At 30.1% G+C, this 15,149-nt stretch overlaps 1 protein-coding gene across 1 annotated transcript in view; it reads left to right on the top strand.

Moving 5' to 3' along the window:
- The first annotated feature begins 4,704 nt into the window (after nt 1–4,704).
- LOC107439577 (nose resistant to fluoxetine protein 6) overlaps nt 4,705–15,149 on the top strand; it is a 92,864-nt gene continuing 82,419 nt past the window's right edge. Inside the window, exon 1 of the mRNA XM_087159102.1 lies at nt 4,705–4,758. The gene's annotated coding sequence lies outside the window, so the exon portion shown is untranslated. The remainder of the gene's footprint in view (nt 4,759–15,149) is intronic.

The raw sequence follows: 15,149 nt of genomic DNA, 5'->3' as shown, positions 1-15,149 counted from the left end.
GATTTATTACATTGAATGATATAGTTCAGGGTAATACTTCACTATCGGGGTCCCCTTCAATTTTTGGTGATTTGCAACTAAACGAATATATAAGTAATTAATCAAGAGCCGAACACATTAAGGTAAACCAAAAGTTCCGTTAACCGAAGGTGACGTCATTAAAAGCAAAGTATATCACGGTAACCAGAAATGGGATTACAGCAAAACTGAACGAAAATTATCGTCAAATCAAGGAGCCCCCGATTCTACACTAGAGCGTAGTTCAGCTTCTGGTTTGGACACCTGTACTAGGTCATTGACCTGTCTAGGGTAAAGAAAATAAATATAACACTTGTACTGTTTGTTTATTTCTCTTACTTATTCTCTTGTATAATTGGTTTTATTTTTATGATTTTAAAATATTTCCGTAATGTTATAAATTTTTTACTTTTGGATAAAAGGAAATATTTAGATAAATGAGAGTTTTCGGCAAAATTCTTTTAAGTGCTCTTCGATACTATGTTGCAAGTTACGAAAAAATCGTTATCCCAGAGGAGAGAGCCTGTTTACATCTAACTGCACGACAAACGGAGGCCAAGCTACCAGCACGCACATATATCAATATCGCCAAGTCTGGAAACGACGTTGCACAGCCTCCTTTTTAGTTTGCTTTCTAATCTTTTCCTTCTTCCTTTCCTTTGCTTTCTAATCCTTTCTTTCCTTCTAAACAATAATCAATTAACGAGTAATAAGAATTAATAAAAATGATATCTAAAAATCGTTACAAACATACGTCTTTAAGTTAGTTAAGTAATACGCAGTTAAAAAAAAAACTGATGAAAGAATAATAAATATTTTTTCTTGCACAATATTTTCTTCGACAGCGAAACAAAAATTCTTCTTCGTGCATTTGATTTGTTATCAGCATAAGACTCGAAATCTTTAGTGGTCCAATCAAATTTAATGCTCTTGCAACGTTATATAGTTGCTTCGTTTTCACGAACGAACGAATCTTATTTATCGGAATAAGTCGCTCAGCCTAGGATTCCAATAAGACTACGCAACTACAACCTTTCTTTAATAATTTTATGGTATAGGGGAGAGTCGGGTAGCCCCGCTCACTTAAGAAGTATTGCTTATATTTCTGTATAATACTGAGTAATAATCAACATTTTTGTATGTTTCTATTGTTTTATCATCTAATTAAATAATGCAAAAAGAGTAAACCAAAAAAAGAATAGTTAAACTTAAAAAAATAGAAATTTAAAAAAACATATTTTTCAGCTCTTTTCAAAATGTGTCGGGTAGTCCCGCCCAGTTACAAAAATTGTGTTTTTTGACTATTTTTTCAGGTGTAAATGAGAATGACCAATTTATTGATTATAAACCTCATTTATCATTTTTATCACAAAATTATTTTATTTATTACATATTTATATATTTTTAGTGAATTCTATCATTAAATAACAACAAATGTCATACTTTTTATCATTATTAATGTATATTAATATATTATAATATTAATATATATTCATATTAAATATTTAACGAATATAATGTAATTTAAGTAACAATAATTAATAACAATAGTTGTTTTTCAATATAAACTTATTTGGTTGATCCCTTCTTATAAACTTAATATAAAATACTTCCTATACAATTACAAATTCACTTTGTATTTTGATTGCATTCAAATGCTTCTGTAGATTGATTCGTTCACAAATAAGTGAAAATAAATAAGTAAGCAAATAGCTTATCATAATATTTATGATTTCTTGATATTAAATTTAATTTGGATATATCAATTACATTTTAAAAATATTTAATTTTTCATTTTTAAATATATAAATTTATGTTTCATATAATATTAAAACATATATTTGTTGTTAAAAATGCATATAACATTCAAATTTGAAGCAATAAAATAATAATCTTTGCAACCGTACATTTATCGACGAAATAAAATTGAGCGGTGATACCCGACATTCATGTGAGCGGGGCTACCCGAAATCCAATTTTTTTGTAAATTTGTAATTACTCGAACAATTTTTTACATACAAACTTCTTTCTTTGTGCAAATTAAACTTAAGACTAAATACTTTAATGCTGTAGGTATGGAAAAAATTATTTTTTTAGTATTAAAATGAAGTTTAATCGAAACATTCAACCAATTTTTCTTAATTTCATGACTACTGTATTCAACATATTTTCAAAACTATTGTTTACCATGTTGCCAGCTGCATAAATACTTGAAACTTTGAAAACAATCTTTTTTTAATATAACAATTAATGTCTGATGACCCATTGACTTGAAAAAATAATCTATACATATGAAATTGACAGTGGGCGGGGGTACCCGCTGGGCGGGGCTACCCGACTCTCCCCTATATCTTAAAAGATAGCACGAGTTAAATTTCTGCCGACTTGCTTAACTTTTAAAAGCTTCTATATTCTTTTGAAAGCACATTTTTATAATTTGATAACGAAATAAAACGGAACTATATGTCGTCGCGGATGATTACTTAAATTCCATACCGCAATGGCGTTTTCTTAACTTGCAACGGAGAATAGTAGACTTCCTAATATTAAATATTATGTGATATTTGAAACGGAAAAAGAGTGACTTAGGATTTATCAAGTTAAGCTCTTATTAAATATTTTCAAGTATAGAAGTGAAAAAGCGTGACTTTGACTTTACTCTATTATATCACCTGTATTATTTTTGTAGAAAAAATATTTTCAAACTCTTCACAATCTTGGCAATGAAAATAATTAAATAATGCGTCTGAAGATAATTTTATAATTAATTTATCATAATATGGGTAATTCAGAGAAAATATCCCCTGCTTAATATGTGTCAGTTATAACCAGTGAATCCATTTTTAATACCATCATGATATTATTTGTAATTGAAATCATCAATATTTAAATTTAAAATTTGTTTCGAAATTAAAAATAAATATTAATGTAACATAAAAAGGCAAAGGTCAAAAACTGTTACTCATTGTCTTCGATGCTTTCTCATTGGACAGAAAAATCATCATGTTCCTTAATTATCAAAGAAGATTTGGAATTTTTTGACTCAACATAATAAAAATTGTAACGGTGTTTCCCCGGATATTATTTCATGTCACAAAAGATTTAAATAACGTCATGATTGTATATATTGTTCTGAGATGCAGGGGTAAAAACAACTCACCTAATCAATATTATTTAGGGATGTTTTTAAAAAGAAAAACAACTCAACAACTCTCGATGGGAGGAGTTTAAATTGTTGTAAAAAAATTCAGAGCTAGAAGCATGCGCAGAAAGCAAAGCTCGTCGCACTATTCTATAATCTAAGTAAAAAATATATATTAGATGGCCGGGATAGCCTGGTTCGCGAGCGTTGGACACATGTCCGAGAGGTCCTCAGTTCGAACTACGCTGGTCGGAAACTCCCATTGACGACTGGTGCACGTTAAATCTGTCAGGATCATAAAGTCCTCCAAGTTACTATAACAAACTAATACCTATGGGGGTACTTGATCGGCAATTGATTGTGCTATGATTCAGGTTACTATTGCAATCTGCTGATGAATAGAGTATATAAATGCGTCCTCCTTGTAAAACGGGATGTGACGTGTGTATTCTGTAAAATGTTCAATTTTTGGCCCTTGAGGACACCATTGAATAACCTCATTTTTAAAAACCCAGTTAATGGAAATACAGAGCTATAAGCATACGCGGAGAGCTCGTCGCACTATTCTTCAAGCAAACGAACAAAAAATTTATTTTGGAATATAATAAATGCAATATAATATGCAGTTCTGATCATTTTTTACCTTTAAAAGTCATCTTTTAAAGTTAAATATTTAACAATCATATTCAAAACTAAAGGCTTAAATCAAATAGTAGTTTTGTATTATTATATTAAAAACTTCCTCTATGATAGTTTGAAATAAATGCAGTTTTGAATTAGCAATAGATAATTATAAAAAGGTAGATTGTTTTTGAAGAGTTATCTGTTTATTTTCATGACATATTTCTTGTGAAACTGTTTACACTTGACACCAGTATTTAAATAATTATTAAAAAAATATTTAAAATGCTAATTAACTGAATTAATTAAATGAATTGATGATAGAATTTTCAAAGATTTTTTAAATTATCGCTAGATCTCTGATATCAAAAGTCTATTCTGATATCAAAAGTCTAATCTGATATCAAAAGCCTAAGACCCAAAAACCCCAAGAGTGCCTCTTAGGCACTACTGTCTGTGAATTAGCTAACAATCTAAATGTTTTGTTTTATTTTACAACTGGCGTTGAACAGTCAACCCAATTCCGAATAATACAAACAGCAAGTTTTGCCATGTATAGTGGTTGCATCAGTTTCCTACACTGATGAAAGAACATTCAGTACAAGGGATGAAGACTATACGTAGATAATTTACAATAAATGGTAATTTTTTTTAAAATTTGAGTCCAGTTTTTAAACTTTTTCTACATTAAACTTAATTTTTTTCCTCCCGTATAAAATGTATTTTCGAACGAAACGTGTTTGTGAAAATTTAAGAGTAGAAATATATCTTTAATTCTCTTTTTATATTCAATGTTCTTATCAGGATCGATAATCTATACCGGAAAAATTTAAATAATAACTTCTGCTAAGTCGAAAGCGATATGCAGGTGTATACTTAGAATGGACATGGTTTTTAAATTTTTGAAAGAATCGATTCACACTTGCCTTTTTAATTTTCCCACTTGTCAGAAAAGGGACAGCCTTCGTACTTAACAGGTAATCTTTAACTTTTTTTTTCTTCAACTTTCTGATATGGTTACTTATTTTTTGTTTGTCCACTGTAAAAGAATGCTATGTCGAATTTTTATAATTTAAGAACCATTTGCCCTCGGGTCATGAAATTTGAACTGTGACTTTAGCCTTCAATACGTCGTTGAAAAATTTCTATGGATTTGTCGGGAGAGATGTTGAAATATCAATTTTTCGCATTTGTTTGTAATGTTTAACGATGCTATAAATTAACTGAAGACGATTATGTCTGAAAACTGATTGCACGTTCTTTACAAGCTTTTTCCAATTTAGCAAACAATTTCTGTTTCTGCTAATTATTTATGAGGTAATTAATTTTTAAAATATTTTTCCAGCCTATCTGATATTGAGGAATAGGCTTAAGTTTTTAAATTAACAGATCCACCAAAAGAGATTCCTGTTTGAGGCTGTAGACATTAGAAATTAAAGAATTTCTACTTTAAGAAAAGTTGATATATATATATATATATATATATATATATATATATATATATATATATATATATATATATATATATATATATATATATATATATATATATATATATATATATATATATATATATATATATATATATATATATATATATATATATATATATATATATAAGTTCAAAATGAAGAATAAAACAAAGAAAAATTATAGACATATGAAGAAAAAGGGGTGGGAAATAATAAGTAAAAAAATAACAAACAACATATTATTTAAAAAAAAAAAATGAAATTTAAAAAACCGGAAAAAAAGCCGGAAAAAAAAGATATAATCTTTTCTTCAGCCCACACGATTATATCCGCAAAACAGAGTGCTTTCTGATATTGTATCAATAAAGCCAAAGCAAAATATATTAATACAATAGTGTGAGGAGCATTCAAAAATTTTTTTTTATAAAATAACTACATAAAAATAGATCATAAAAAGTAAAAATAACATGTAAAAACAGATAATAAAATAAAAAAAAAAAGAAAAAACATTAAAAAGGGGGGACTATAAAGCGAGTAGCAAAATCATAACAACTTACATGGACAGATATTTTTCAAGAATGATTTAAAAATGTTTTCGCAGAAAGATTGCCAGATTACAAAATATAAAAACAAAAGATGAAAGCAAAAGCGCAAATTGAGTGTAACAAGAGGGTTTTAAAGTGTCGTTCTTACTGCACTGCTGAAGTGATTTGTTATTCTGAGTTTTGATTTGTTAGTTACCAAGGATGGTCCCGAAATGGATGTGCGCAAGGTAATATTATACTGGATAATTTTAGAAATTGATCATAAATAGTTTTAGAAGATAGATGTTTATTTAAGAAAAATATAAAATAGAAAAGAGAAACATAAATTGCCTGCTTTGCGAATAATTTTAGCCGCGGATTTGTACGATATGGATTAGCACATAGAAAAATTATTTAAATTATCAAAGAAAGAATTTTAATAGATAATTTTAACACGGATTTGCCCGAAATGGATTTGCACATGGAAAAATTAACAAAGAAAAAAAAATTTTAGCAGATAATTTTAACCACGGATTTGCCCGAAATGGATTTGCACATGGAAAATTGTATAAATTAATAAAGAAATTTTTAGCAAACAATTTTATCCACGGATTTGCCCGAAATGGATTTGCACATGGAAAAACTGTATAGATTAACAAGGGAAATTATTTAGCAAAGGAATTTTTAGTAAATAATTCTAACCACGGATTTGCCCGAAATGGATTTGCACATGGAAAGATTAACAAAGAAAAAATTTTAGTACATAATTTTAGCCACAGATTTGCCCGAAATGGATTTGCACATGGAAAATTGTATAAATTAATAAAGAAATTTTTAGCAAACAATTTTATCCACGGATTTGCCCGAAATGGATTTGCACATGGAAAAACTGTATAGATTAACAAAGGAAATTATTTAGTAAAGGAATTTTTGGTAAATAATTCTAACCACGGATTTGCCCGGAATGGATTTGCACATGGAAAAATTAGATAAATTAACAAAGAAATTATGTAGCAAATAATTTTGACCACGGATTTACCCGAAATGGGTTTGCACATGGGAAAATTATATAAATTAGCAAAGAAACTTTTTAATAAATACGTCTACAAAAATATGCGATTAATTCAATGATTTCATATAGAATTTTATTACTTTAGTTGGGTATCTATTGTTATTTATCAAATTTTGAAAGAGTTTATTGATTTGTTTTCTGGATAAATGAATATTACTACATATTCTTTTAATTCTATTATTTCTTTTCTCTTTTCGATTTTATATTTTTTTCTTAAATAAATATTTATTTTCTAAAATTATTTACTGTCAACTTCTTTAAATTATCCAGTATAATATTACCTTGCACACATCCATTTTCGGACCCATCCTTGGTAAGTAACAAATAAAACGCACTTCAGCAATGCAGTAAGAACGGCACTTTAAAACAAAACTTCACTAGTTACGCTCAATTTGCGCTTTTGTTTTCTTATTTTGCAATCTGGCAATCTAGTTACGAAAATATTTTGAATCATTCTTAAAAAATTTCCCATTCATGTAAGTACATTTGAATTCGCTACTCGCTTTATAGATTATGTTTTACGTTTTATTCTCTTTTTTCTTTTTCTTTTATGTTATTTTCTGTTTTAACGGGTTATTTTTACTTATTGTGTACCATTTTATTTGTTGTAATTTTTGTAAAAAAACTTTTGAGTGCTCCTCACACTATTGTATTTTGCTTTGGCTATATTGATACAATATCAGAAGCACTCTTTTTTGCGGATATAATCGTGTGGGCTGATGAAAAGATTATATCTTTTATTTTCCGAATTTTTAAAAAAAATTTATCCTTTTTTCTTCCTCCAGTTGTTTTATATATATATATATATATATATATATATATATATATATATATATATATATATATATACAGTTAAACCTGCCAAGTCGACCACCTTTGTAAGTTGTACACCTGTAGAAGTTGACCTCAATTATCAAGAACGGAATTTTTCCTATATAATATAAAGAAGCAAAACCTTTGTAGCTTTACCACCTGTCTATGTTGTATGTTGACCACTGAAATAAGTCAATTTTGTCTAGGAGTATTATAAAACTCCATTCTAAAACCCCCTCATAAGTTGACCAGAAAAAAAAATTCAGAAAATTTTCTGTCATTTTGCAATGTATGTAAAAATTTCACTCGTTTGGTGAAATAGTGTAAAAAGCTAATCTAACCCCTTTTGTGAGTTGACTTTGCATAAAAATCTGGGGAAACTGTAGGGGGTCAGGTTTTGACCACTTCTTTCACTCAAAACATTGGGCTGATATAAAGTCTAAACATCAGCGCCAAATAACAATGAGGGAATATTTTTATAACAAGAAAGTTTTTTTTGAACTATGTTTATGAACGGAAATAATGTGTTAATTACGTAAAGTTTGAAGGCTAATAACCAGAAAAAGTCTAACTTATTTTTACAAAGAGAAAGATGCAAAGCTATCATATCTTTGGTTGCGATCTCCGAGATCTGTGGACACAGGACGTCATGAGGAGGGAAATCGTAGCTTCAGCTCTAAGAGCGGAGTGAACTAGCCCTTCTATTTTCTTTAGCCCTGAGTTGCGGTAGCGTTATTACGTAAGTACTGTATTTTTATTCCATACTTTTTTGAATCATATTACTTCAAGCTTTAGAATATGCAAGAAGTATACATTAACACATAATGTTATACCATTTAATTTTTCAAAACGATTATTTTAACAATTTTTATCAAAAAATTATAAACTAAGAAACGTAAAATAAAGAATTATTAGGATAAAAAAACGATTTTAAAAATTCCTCATATTGAAATAAAAAACTTCCATATTGTTTCTCTTTTTATTCTTATAGTTCTTAATCAGACGTAAAAAAGTATTCAGTTGAGAACTATCATCAAATGAAAAAAAAAATATTTACAAGCAAATTTTTTATTGTAAAAATCATTGCACTTACCCGATTTATAATTCCCGGAGAATTCCAAAATGATAGGTTCTTTGTTTGAAAACTTTATTCTCAAATAATAGATAGGGGAGAGTCGGGTAGCCCCGCTCACTTAAGGAGTATTACTTATATTTCTATATAATACTGAGTAATAATCAACATTTTTGTATGTTTCTATTGTTTTATCATCCATTTTAATAATGCAAAAAGAATAAACCAAAAAAGAATAGTTAAACTTAAAAAATTAGAAATTTAAAAAAACATGTTTTTCAGCTCTTTTCAAAATGTGTCGGGTAGCCCCGCCCAGTTACAAAAATTTTGTTTTTTGGCTATTTTTTCAGGTGTAAATGAGAATGACCAATTTATTGGCTATAAATAAACCTCATTTATCATTTTTATCGCAAATTTATTTTATTTATTACATATTTATATACTTTTAGTGAATTCTATCATTTAATAACAACAAATGTCATACTTTTTATTATTATTAATGTATATTAATATATTATAATATTAATGTATATTTATATTAAATATTTAACGAAAATAATTTAATTTAAGCAACAATAATTAATAACAATAGTTGTTTTTCAATATAAACTTATTTGGTAGATCTCTTCTTATAAACTTAATATAAAATACTTCTTATAAAATTACAAATTCACTTTGTACTTTGATTGCATTCAAATGCTTCTGTAGATTGATTCGTTCACAAATAAGTTCGTTCACAAATAGCTTATCATAACATTTATAATTTCTTAATATTAAATTTAATTTGGATTCATAATTACTCATGTTACAACAATTACATTTCAAAAATATTTAATTTTTCATTTTTAAATATATAAATTTATGTTTCATATAATATTAAAACATATATTTGTTGTTAAAAATGCATATAACATTCAAATTTGAAGCAATAAAATAATAATCTTTGCAACCGTACATTTATCGACGAAATAAAATTGGGCAGTGATACCCGACATTCATGTGAGCGGGGCTACCCGAAATCCAATTTTTTTGTAAATTTAAAATTACTCGAACAATTTTTTACATACAAACTTCTTTCTTTGTGCAAATTAAACTTAAGACTTCATACTTTAATGCTGTATGCATAGAAAAAATTATTTTTTTAGTATTAAAATGAAGTTTAATAGAAACATTCAACCAATTTTTCTTAATTTCATTGCAACTGTTTTCAATATATTTTCAAAACTATTGTTTACCATGTTAACAGCTGCATAAATACTTGAAACTTTGAAAATAATCTTTTTTTAATACAACAATTAATGTCCGATGGCCCATTGACTTGAAAAAATATTCTATACATATGAAATTGACTGTGGGCGGGGGTACTCACTGGGCGGGGCTACCCGACTCTCCCCTACATAGTTTATCCCTTCATTACTTTTAGATAACATACTACACAGCAAAATTTTATAATTGTAAGATCTTGATATGAATTTAAATATGTAGCTAAAAACAGAATAATTGAATTCTAGTTGAACTTATTCTTTTAAAACTAAAACATACTTACCTAGAAAACGATCAAAATTAATTAAGAATCAGCACAAATGGCACTATTTCAAGTAACTTGGATAATTTTTTATTGTTGTTTTCCGAATTATATGGATTCAGAAATATATACTATTCTATAACGAAGAAGAATATTCTACATCTATTACAATTCTGTATGTTCTGAATACATATTTATTCACTGGAATGACGAAAGCAATGTTGACTTCACTTTAATTCGTAATGAATTGAAGACATATGAAATGCATTTTACCTCAATACACACATCTGTAACAGTATGCGATAGCAAAATCGGAAGTTATGAGTTGCAAGTTTGTTGATAATATAAGTTAAAAATTATTGAGAAATTTTTCTTCAAATGTTCGGCGTGTTCTGGGTTTAAAAGATATCCCAATATTCTGGAGAGGTTTTCAAGTTCTTCGGCTTTTCCTTAGGGAAATTTTTATTTTTATTTGCTGCTAAGAAAATGGCGTCTGATTCTGCCAATGAATTTGATGGAACTAAATGAAAACGTGATAAATTAATGTCTGATATTTACAGGCTCCCGCTAGAGGGCGTACTCGAGCATTGCGATTGCGAATAGAAATTGCAACAAACTTTAGCTGGTAAGTTTAATTGTAACCATTCTGCTGGCAGCATTATTTAAAATTATTACCTTTTCACACACATGTGTTCTCAATTTTGATTGGCTGTTTTGTGAGGTACTAGCCAGAAGTCTTCTGTGATTGGCTATGTGTTATCATTCCACTCTCTTCTTATATCATATATCTATCTATCTATATATATATATTATTTCCAATTGCACATTAAAAGACAATTGAACATCAAAGAGATAACAATAAATCTATAAATAAGAGCGAAGAGCAGGGCACCTAGACACAGGTGAGACAAGTCCATTACCTCGTGGAGGTCACACAATGCACAAAAAGGATCATGAACCACGTTGATGAGACATAGATGTTTTTTTAGGCAATCGTGGCCAGTTATCAGACGAAACATGGCGACAGATTTCATCCTAGGCCACTGAGAGACTTTGAGAATCTGTTTAAGCCATGGTTTATTGGAATTATGATTTTCGAGTTCCTCGTGAAAAGAGGCCCTAAAGATGTTCTTTATGAGACTTTTGATATTATAGAAAGGGAGTCTGGAATTAGATCTCTGTAGGACAGGGGAACCCTTTTTTGCCAGGAGATCGGCCTCCTCGTTTCCCTGGATTCCAGAGTGGGCCGGAATCCACTGGAGAGGCACTATCTTGTTATTACTGGCAAACCATTTGAGGAGATTTGAGCAATTATCGATGGTTAAAGTTGGAGAGCGGCTTGGAGCAACAATTTGCTTGAAGTGCAGCCTTTGAGTCAGATAATATTACAACTTTTGAGAAAGAGTCTAAACGCTGTTGAAGTTATGAGAGGGCCTGGTAAATGGCCGCAATGGCCATCGAAAGCTGATCTATAAATGCCGATGGGAGTATACAGGCAGAAAAGTTCACAGTAAACACCGGCACCAGCGTTAACACAATCACTCATTTTAGAACCGTCAGTATATATTCTCAACCATTCTTCCTCGGGGTCGAAGAATTCGTCATTGTTTCGAAAGTGAGAGCTCTTAAAACTAGATCACTAGTCTCCGCCTTTGAGACATCCTTAATCAGATCAAGGCGGATAGAAAATCCCCTGTCAACGATGGGGTTGATGGGAGGTAAGAAATGTTCAATCTCAAAATTCAAATCTAACTTAGATATAATATTAGTAACTTCCTGCAGTTTCTCGCGGGCCATTGCCCGGAAGTTTCCTAGACTTGGCGATAATTCTGCCACAGATCACGATACTGAAATCTCCCTCAAATTCCACGTTTCCTGCAATAAAAGTTTGGGAGGTAAAGTTTCAGGACTTATTAGGCCAAAAGGATCAAAATTTTTCTGAACAGTTGCTAAGATATATCGTTTCGTATATGCTTTCTTATTTTCGGTATCCAAATTAATATTACATCATAGTGTATCTTTGTCCAGATCCCACAAAATACCTAAGACCTGTGCTAGCGCCTGTGCTTTTGGAAATCGATTCGTAATCAACAATACTCTCCCAATTCCTTAAATTGAAACATATTTTCGCAAAATTATTTTTAGCATCTTGTACAAAATTCTTCAATTCCTCTTCAGAATGAACACCAGCCACACAATTTTCAACGCAAAAAGACTGCCGTTATTTTTGGGCTAAGCACTCATATTCCGGTCCTACATTATCAAGAAGATAGGAAATCTTTTTTAAACTCTTCCAAGACCCTAGAATATTTTAAACTTTTTTTCTCATTCTGTATGGCCATAAATTACTAATTAAAGAGCCTTTCACGTGCAAAGAAATTCAATTCAAAACAGTATCATTTTCATTAATATTCGCTGACTTATATTGCCAGCTCACAAGATATCCAAAAGGCGTTTCAAATTAGTTTTCAATTCGACTGGTGTAGGAGTTAACAAGGCACCAACGATATTTGCTCCGAATAGCAAACCGATCTCCTTAACGCAAAATTTATTATCGGATAAAACTATTTCTCCATTTTTTAATTTCCCAATTAATGAGGTACCATTCATTTTAGGCAAACAAATCTTTTCTTCAGAAAACGCTTCTAATTGAAATTAGTACTTCTCTTCTAAATCACATATTCTCAAATCATGAACATGATGCGTTTCCGTTTTTCTCCCCCCAAATAACCCGTGACTCATTTTTATCTTTTGTTTCGCTTTTAAATCTAATTGTTTAGCAATGTTATCACTGACATTGAAATGCTGAAAAACTGAATCAATCAAAGATCGAGTTATTAATTCCTTAATTTTATCTTAACAATTACTGTCATCAAAAAAAAAATATTTACATTTTTACAATTGTTAGCTAATGTATAAGATTCAACAATTTCATTTTCTTTTTTATCACATTCATCAGAATTATTAGGACACATTAAAGTATGATGATTTTTGTTACATTTCATGCATGAATTTTTTACTTTACAAAATCTAGAAATGTGTCCCAAACGAAAACATGAGAAGCATGCCCCATTTCTAATTAAAATTTTTATTTTATTTTCTATACTCATATTTCTAGCACTAAAACATTCTCTAGAGGGGTGCTCCTTTTCACAAAAAATTCAATTTCGAAATTTCCTACCTTCTTTTTCCGGATAACTGCTACTTACTAAGCTGGAAGCAGTTGTATTATCCGAAACGTTTAACTTTTCACACGCGTAAGTTTTGTCCCGATGGTTATAATAAGAAGAAAACCCCAATTTTGCTAGGATTATCATCCCTTCACTAACAACATCTTGCTTCAGAAAATTCATTAAATGTTTCAAATTTCTTTCACCACCTTGAGGGTCTCTAATGTTCCAACTATGTTCGTAAGCAATAAGAAGATCTTCGGGTTAACAAGATTCGATAAGAGGGGTCAAAAAATCACCATATTTTTCCTGCATTCTACCTAAGCTTTCGAGGGCTCTCAGCTTTTCTTCGGTTTCATAGTAAAGGAAGTGGAGGTCTGTTTTAATCCTTCCAGCGGCGTCGATTTTCGTCACTAGTGACAGTAGGTCTCTCACATTAACCTGTACGAGTAATTCTTCTCTCCCAAATCTATTTTTCAACTGTTCAATTGCTTTCGGATAACTTGCAGCAGTTGCGGGACAAGATTCGATAACTTCAGCAGCTCTTGAATTGGGTATTACAGATTGTATTAGATAGTAAAATTTATCATCGTCGGATAACGTTTTATCTTCGTGAATTTTTGAAAATAGAGACCAAAATATCAATGAGTCTTTCGCTTTACCACTAAATTTCTTAAGTTCAATTACGGTCAATTTAAATGTTCTTTTTTGGGGTATATCCGTTGGCAGAGGAATCTTAATTAAGGTTTCTTCAGGTCGAGAGCATAGTTCTAAGAATCATCTCTATAGGCTTCTGCGGCGTTAAAATCTTCTTCGTACTCTTCTTCATTTGACTACAACAGGGCCTGGATAATGATAATTTGTCTTTCTTCCACACGAGAAAATTTGTCTTTCAGCTGCATTTCTAAAACTGAGATGGCTTTCATATCTTGTGTCTCCTTATTCAGTTCATCGTCCCATATTCAGTTCATTGTGTCTCCTTATTCAGTGTTTGCACAAATTGTGAAGGAAGTGCGCAAACTCTTTCGAAGAACTTTTTATTGAGGTAATTCCATGTTTGTTATCCTTATAAAAAAGTTCTATGTCGGGCCCCTCGTTGGGCGCCACTAAAACTGTGTTGCGTGCGACCAGTTCCAAATTTATCTTAATGGGTAAACATCCATCCGATGTTTTCACAGCAGGCCCAAAAAAAAAGGAAAACAATGTACCAAATTATCACAAACACATTTAATAAGGAAGACACAGATACAAAGATACATGGACAATCGAATTAACAGACAAAACTCTGAGAACTCTTCTCTCTCTAAAATCATAAAGCCATCTGCCCGCTCAAATCTAATGACTATACACATAACTCAGGGTGAAAAATAAATCCACTCCTTATCCCTCACTGTGAGTTATTCTGATTTTCATTGTTTTATCTAACTTTTAAACAGAACTTGTGTCGTTCAGTTTGATCATATCTTTTCTGTTAGCTAAAAGGAAGCGTGTTTTGATATCTTCGTAAAAAATGCAATATTGAAGAGCAGTTGGAATTATAAAAAAAATCTTAGAAATCTTGCAAATTAATGTTAGTTAATGAAACCGACTTGGAAATAAATTAAACAAGCTATATATTTAGAATTATGAAATGAGTTTGTTAAGAAAATAGGCATTGTTCAAAATGTGTGCTTAAGAATAGAGTACTTAAGAAAATGGTAACATACTAAATTCACTGCTA

Source organism: Parasteatoda tepidariorum, chromosome 3 (assembly GCF_982258835.1).
Source record: "Parasteatoda tepidariorum strain Cologne lab strain chromosome 3, Ptep-v5.0, whole genome shotgun sequence".
Classification (NCBI taxonomy): domain Eukaryota; kingdom Metazoa; phylum Arthropoda; class Arachnida; order Araneae; family Theridiidae; genus Parasteatoda; species Parasteatoda tepidariorum.
The sequence above is the reverse complement of the archived record's forward strand: the minus strand, read 5'-3'. Positions and strand labels throughout refer to the sequence as shown.